Source organism: Triticum urartu, chromosome 2A, assembly GCF_056163025.1.
Source record: "Triticum urartu cultivar PI428250 chromosome 2A, HENAU_Tu73, whole genome shotgun sequence".
NCBI classification, from domain to species: Eukaryota; Viridiplantae; Streptophyta; class Magnoliopsida; order Poales; family Poaceae; genus Triticum; species Triticum urartu.
Window position 1 is genome coordinate 510,341,142 of NC_141874.1, and position 7,608 is coordinate 510,348,749.

Here is a 7,608-nt window from a genome sequence, read left to right on the forward strand (position 1 = left end):
GGACTAACCCCGTGTACCGAGGAAGCTGCCGTTGAATGTGGTCGTGAACGACCAGTGCAGCCACCACGAGATCTTCATCATCCGACGATGAATCATCCGACGAACAAAGGAAGTGATGGAAGAAAAACTCGTCTCCACTGTCCATACCTTTTTGGGAAAAATGTCGAACACCTTGCGGGCGTGGTGGCGAAGAGGCCGTGATGATCACCTCGACGCAGCAGGGATGGTTGCCGGCCGGTTACTGGCCGCTCTGGAGCTCTCGTCGGAAGCTGCCGAGGCCACCGTGGTACGTCGCCGGCGGTCGTCTCCCCTTTGCGACCGGCAAAGACGGTGACGGCCAAACCTCCGATCGACGGCCAAAACTATGGCCAAAGCGCGGGCGTGGTGGCGGCCATGTCAAGACGTGGTTTGGTAGGGACGGCCGGAGGCTGCGCGGTGAGGAGGTGGCCGGAGAATAGCAGCGGCGCCGGCGGCGGGGCGGGACGGGAGAGAGAGGGTGGAAGCGTTGGGAGCAGAGGGACTGCTAGTGTCCCCGACAGGCAGGCCACGGGAGGGACAAGGGCGTGCGTCCAGGCCGTTCGCGCGCATCCGTTTCACCCCAAACCGAGCACAAGTTTAGGCCGGGGATGGATCGAAAACGGACGGAATCCGGACATTTGTCCGTTTGAGGCCGCGCGCTGGGCCCTGCTATTCGTCTGTTTTATCCCAAACGGACACGCGCGGACACGATGAGGTCGCGCGGTGGAGTTGGCCTAAGGCTTCTTTTGGTTTAGAGGAATTTTATAACGATTTTATAAAGTATAATTTTTATAAAAAAAATTCTATAGAATTATTTGGTTTGTAGGAATGAAGTCCTACTATGAAGAAATTCTTCTTATCCTTCATATTTCATAAAAAATAAACATTAATCTAGACTCAATGAAGAAAATCATATGGTGTGAATCAAAGGACATCTTCTTTTCTATTCTTACTCATAGATTTAAGATACAGTTTTGGTAAAGCACATCTAGATGTGCCATAAGTATTGCATATTTAAGTCGACTGCGGGCTGAAGCTGGCTGCACAGCTGAAATTTGGAAGGGGACGTTGGGTGGGAGGTATGCTTGTTTCGGGGACGTAGTGGCGAACCTGTGACAAGTACGATTGGAACTAAAATGAGATGCGCCTTCTCGATCAGAGATCCTGTGATGCTTATTTTTTCTTGCGGACGCGTCATCTCATTGATCCCCTCGCCTAAGAGCATCTCTAGCAGACTCCGTAGGGCCGAACCCGTATAATTTCGTCGAGTATACGGGTTCGGTCCGTTCTGTATCCCGGTTTCCGGGCCCATCTCGTAAAAAGTTTATCTTGGCCCGGAAAAATACCCTCTCCACCGCTATTTATGCGGTTTCATCGCTAGGATACGGGTCAAACCCTATACGCATCCGCAGCCGTTCCGCCGCGATTCCCCTTCCCCCTCCCCCTCCCGCCCCAATTTCTCGCCATTGTCAAGCCTAAAAAGAGCCCTAGCGACCCTTCCCGACCCATGAACGGCTACAGAAGTAGTGGGGATGATGCGGAGGGCCGCTGCCACCGCATCTCCAACGCCGCACGCAAGCAGAGGGAGGGGCGGGAGTTGCTCAACTATGGGAGCCGGCCGCCGCCGATGTTCGAATGGCGCGAGCTTGACAAGTACGAGCGCGAGCTCGCGGTCCGCCGCCGCAGGGAGCTCGTCCGCGGGCGCCTCGAGCTCGCGCCTCACTCCGGTCAAGAGAGAGCCGGAGGAGCTCGGGCCCCTCGCCATCAAGCTCGAGGCCGACACGGACCCACCATGTTGAGGCGTCATCGGCCCTGAAGACTACCTCCCCACGGGGCAGGAGGACCACCTTGAGCGCGCCATAATGGAGCGCTCGGCGAGGGAGGAGGAGGAGGCCACCCCCCCGCCGCGAGCTCAAGATCGAGGAGATCTTCCTCGAGCAGGGCATCGCAGGCGCACACGTCCAAGAAGGCGGACCTATGCGTCATGAAGGCCGAGCGGGCCAAGGTCTGAATCGACCTCGACTCCGACGAGGACTAAGCTCCTCCGGCTCCTCAACCACGTCGCCGTCGCCGCACTCGTCGATTTTGGTAGCCTACGCTAGGGTAGGTTGCACGTCCCGCAGATCCCTCTATGTAGTACTATGATGTAGTATGATGAACAACTATCTATGATGTAGTATGATGAATGTCGTTGCAAGTTTCTCCTGCGGATATCTTTTTTTCTTCAAATTTTACAGTTTCATATGCGAGGTCTGATCTGCAGCGCACGAATTCGCCCCGCAAATCTGATCTGCAGCAAACTGTAAACGCGTTTTTCAGGTCCGACTTTTATGGGGTCTGCTAGAGATGCTCTAAAAATCGGTAGTGCATCGCCGTTCTTTTAGTTGTCGCAGCAACCCGCCATCGCTCACAGCAACCCGCCATCGCTGTTTTAGGTTTGCAATCTCAGTTGCACGAACATCTTGCTGCCTACAACAAACAGGAGAGCAGGGAGCAATAATTAGTGAAACAATGATAAGCAAGTTCATAAATCATATATGTAGAAAAGTAGGGGTAAAGAGAAAAAGTAATTCATGTTCCTGTAGATTCCTTATTTTCAAATTGTTGCATCATCAACTAGAGCAGCATGACATTTTCTCTACCCACAAGATTCATTTGATGCAAAACTAGAGCAGCATGAAACTTTCAAATTATATTCCAGCTACAAGTTCTTTACAGTTCGACTAAACTGACTGCAGTGAGGACTACAATGAGTAAGCAACACATCTAAGCAAGCACATCCAGAGAGGGGATGGGGGAGAGGATGCTAACCATGTCGGCGCGGAGGGCATCCCCGAACCCCTGCTCCTGCTCGGCCAGCTCGTCGGTCGAACCGCAACCGACAGAATCACTGGAGGGGTTTCTCTCCGGCGCTATCCTTCCCAGCACGACCCCTGCTCCTCCACAAGAGAACACTGAACATTGTACACAAGAAAAGAAATATGAATAAATACACCAGATATAGGAATAAATGCAAGCATGTTGGTAAAAAATAAATTGGCTAATGTTCTCTACTCCAATACTCCAGATAGTCGCAAACACAAGCATGCCATTAGTCCTTCTGTTAGTAGTCACAACAATACATCCTATTCCAATTTTTCCACTAGACAGCAAGATCACGACACATGCAAACAAACATGAAAACATGGAAATAGCATCATCTAAATTTTTATACTCAAATAAACATAGAAATATCAACATAGTATCATCTATATTGATAATCAATGCTCCAAGAAATATGAAAACATGCAATTTAGCACCAGGAAACGTGCAAAAGCTTGTTCAGGCAAAAGATATGATCAAGGCAGCAGGACACTTCATCTGTATTACAATTAAGAACTCCAGCATTTGTACTCTTGTGATCAGCAGAAGCAAGCACTAAATAAATGGAGACATGCATCATCAGGAAAGCAAGATAAGCATCACAACAATGGATTGGAAAGAAGAAAGAAAAATGGACCTTTGGATGTGAAGGTCACCACGCTGGGCGAGACCCTGCCTTGTCGGCCTCGGCCTCCTCGTGGTGGTGGTCGCGCGCGGGGAGCTGGGTTCTGGACCGGGGAAGAAAACTGGGGCGGCCAGTGGCGGAGGACTCTGGTCAGCTCTCCCCTCTGCCGGCCAACACACGGGCAGGCGAGCTCGACGGAGCGTCGCGCATCATACAACCAATGCACACACGTGCCGGCATGGGGTCGTGGTTCGTGGGGGCGATGCGGTTCCTGGGCGTGAGGCGGAGATGCCGAAGCTGTGGGGAGATGCGTTGGGAGAGAGAAAGAAGATATATCGAGACAGAAACGGGATGGAGGAGAGATGTGTCCTTGGGGAGCGCAGACTAGTGGAGTGCGGTGTGTCTCAGGATAAGGGTGGATCGCAGGTTGAAGGTGGAAAACTCGAGGGCTTGTATGCAAAATAGTGTCTACAAATTGATGCATTGCATGGGTGTCTAACTTTCAGTGTCACACACCAAATGAAAGTGGATAACCAAGTACACTAGCTAACTCATGTGAACAATCATAGATCTTTTATATTTAGCTGTTAGTTCAGGCCAATTATCTATGTGCGCAATTCTTTTCTCTTTCTCTATGCGGTAGCCATCAATGAGCAGTTTGAGTAACTGTTAATAGTTCCAACAATCAAGATGACCTTCTTTTTTAATAAATCAAGATGACCAGTTGACAATAGAATAGGAAAGTAATCAGACATGGGCAACTCATTTTCTCTTTCTCTAGGAAGTGAGTGAATTGCAAAAAACCACCACATTTTAAGTTCACATTCGGATTTGCCACCACATTCCTTGGACGCCCCAAAAATCTACCACTTTCCTTGCTAATTTTTTCAATAAATACTAATGATCGATTTGGGATGATTTAATCCAATTTCTGACAAAAAGGGTCCACCTATAAGCGATGTGGTGGCACTAAAAGTCAAAGAAAACGGTGTTGACTGTTAAATTAGACAAATGGCCCACTAGTCAGAAACCCCTCCTTCCCCATGATCCCACGTGGTCCACCTCTCTAGAGCCGCACGTGTGTCCTCGTCGAGATAGCCGACGCATCCCAGCCACCTGTCCTCCCGTGCTCCGCCCTCAACCATCCATCATGTCTTCTCCCTCTGAGCGCCGGCGAGATCCACCGCCCTACGTCCCATCCCGCACAGCCATGTACCGGATCCCGCAGCCACCCTCCTCCCGTGACGAGGTTTGTCCTTCTCCACTCCGGCGTGCTGCGAGCCGATCCCCAACTCCGAGCTCTTCAGCGTGTGGCGGCGCTGCGGTTCCTGATTGAGGCTTGGGTGTCCGCCAAGGAGCAACCACGCATGCTGCAACCGCCGAGCTCTTGGCCCGGGCCACCGCGACAAGGGAAGCCTTTCCTGATGCCGCTGGCGTGGCCGCCGGAGTTGGCTTTCCGAGCCCCTCTGTCCACGCCTATCTCCCCTCCGACGGTAACAGTGCTCACGGGCACAACAACCTCCCTGCAAGGGGTCAATTGTAATCTATTTTTGTTTCTAGGGCAATTTTTGCAAATTTTCAGGGACCCTTTTGTTATTTCAGCTGGTGACTGGTGGACCCTATGTCTAACTTAACGGTCAACAAACAGTGTTGACCGTTTATGCCATGTCAGCGCTTACAGGTGGGCCCTTTTCTATCAGAAATTGAATTAAATCATCCCAAATCAATCATTAGTGTTTATTGAGAAAATTAGCAAGGATACTGGTAGATTTTTGGGCCCCCCAAGGAATGTGGTGGCAGACCCGGATGTGAACTTAAGTCTTCTTTGATTCAAAGGAATTTTATAGGATTTATGAAGGATTGAAATCCTTGGGATTTTTTTTCTATATTGGTGCTTTGTTTCATAGGATTGGATCCTATAGGAATTTGTCCTATGGAATCTTTTGTACTACATTTCATAGGAAATTTAACATCCACTCCAACCTCTTTTTACAATTCCTTTGTTTTCCCCGTGGCATCAAACAATCATTGCTAATTCTATAGGATTCAAATGAGAATGCCACTCCAACCCTACACTTTTCCTATTCCTATGTTTTCAAAATCCTACGAATGAAAGAGGCCCTTAAAATGTGGTGGTTTTTTGCAATTCACTCCTAGGAAGTAGCAACAAGCGATCGATTTGGCTAAATTACGAGTTCCAACAATCAATGTGGCTGGGTAATTAGATTAGGAACATAATCAGATTAAAATAGGTTAGAAGTTGTACAAGTACGCACGCACGGGCGCGTATATATGGAGACGGGTCCTCTGACGTACGGCGCCTTGACGTTGGGTCACTGACATATGGGTCCAAGTTCACATGTCAGTGGGCGAACGACACGTCACATGAGCCGCGTCATGTATATATAGGCACATCAAGACTATATATCTTTGCGTCAAAAGAAGTAGAAAAGTAATGACACGTTACATAGGAAAGTATGCCTGTGTTGCTGGTCATGAAGGTGTGTGTGAAGGGAGTCGGATGAGGAGAATATGCTGGCGAGGGCCGCATGTGGATGATGATGCTAGACCGGGAGAGCATTGTTATGTTGATCTTCAATGGCAAGTGTCTTGTGTCATGTCCGAGCTCAACTACATTGGAACATATTGCAATCAGATGAACACAGTAACCACTAGCAACGTGGGTGAGAAAGAGTATAAATTGTGACACAAGTGAGACGCCATGCTGAAATATGGGATGTAAATGATAGAGCATCTTGAGCAATGCTTTTTATAATAAAAATATATGGTATTTTTTCTTGTATTACAACGCACGACATATGTGCTAGTCCATACTAAACAAGAAACGGTGTTTGGTTTGGTGGATGGAGTCCCAGCGCTTCTAATTTTAACCTCAGTTTTTTGTCATTTGAAAGAAACTTAGAAACAACGTTGACCTTTTGGGAAAAAAATAACACTACAAATAATTCTAACTCGGACTGTAATAAAAATCTTAAAGAAAAGACGAGAACAAAAAGAAATTAGAAAACACGCCGCCTTATCTCGACAACATACGAGTATGGGCGCTTATAGGCGCCGACGCACCGGCCGAAAGTTTCGGCCGGTTTAGCCCAGGCCGTTGGATGTGGGCCGCGCAGCAGTTGAATCCAGGCAAAAAAAAAAAACTGATCGCCCCTAGCTTCTTCTTTCTCGGGCAGTTCGGGCTGGATCCGCATGTCCCGCTCGGGGACCGCGGTGCCGCGCCTCCTGTCCCCTCCGGTGGTCGTCCCCGTCGCTAATCCCCACCCTCGCCGGTCTTTCTCGTCGCTCGCCGCACCCCGCCCTCGCCGGCCGTTCTCATTGCCGATCCCAATGCAACAACTCCACCTGCGTTGCAGCTCTGACGGCAAACGGTTGCAGCTCAGCCGCCGCCCCTCGCCATTGATGCTCGCTGCAGGAAATTATGTCGACGGCGGCCGCCGGACAATCAACACCATTTTGAATGGGTGTAGCAAAAAAATTCACCGGTAGTAGCAAAAATAAACTACGGGTGCAACAAAAAATCAAATCCCGCCGCTGTCTTCGTGAGGTCGCAACTCCGCCTTACATGGATGTAGCAAAAAACTTCAGCGGTAGTAGCAAAGTTCTACTACGGTTGCAGCAAAATCATCGTTGTCATCGTCGCGAGGTCGCAGCTCCGCCTGATGGTTGTAGCAAAAAACTTCGCCAGTAGTAACAAAATCCAACTATGGTTGCAGCTTTCCCTTGCTGTGCGGTTCCATTGAAGCTTTTCTGTCTATAGTTGAAGCTTTTTTCAACAGCTGTTGAAGCTGTTCTAAGTGACGGTTGCAACACTTGTATACGCAGATGCATCCAGCCATGGCGGCCGGCGAGGGAGCGCCTGGCCGCCGGCGATGGAGGTCGTGGTCGTCCAATGACAGCCCGGGGGAGGGGGGAGGGGAGGGGATGCGCCCGCGTGAAGGCTGGAGGTAGGGATGGATCTGACCATGACGGCCGGCGAGGGAAGCCTGGCCGCCGGCGATGGAGACCGTGGTGACCCAGTTACAGTCCGGGAGGAGGGGAAGGGAGAAGATCCACGTCCGTGAAGGCAGTAGGTGAGGGAT

General features: G+C 49.9%; 1 long non-coding RNA gene across 1 annotated transcript; it reads right to left on the minus strand.

Moving 5' to 3' along the window:
* Positions 1 to 2,165: 2,165 nt before the first annotated feature.
* Positions 2,166 to 3,871, minus strand: LOC125537158 (uncharacterized). Its single transcript, XR_015615136.1, has 3 exons — positions 3,518 to 3,871; positions 2,830 to 2,972; positions 2,166 to 2,487 (listed from the first exon to the last, which is right to left on the minus strand). It is a non-coding gene; the product is annotated as an uncharacterized LOC125537158 (long non-coding RNA).
* Positions 3,872 to 7,608: the final 3,737 nt, after the last annotated feature.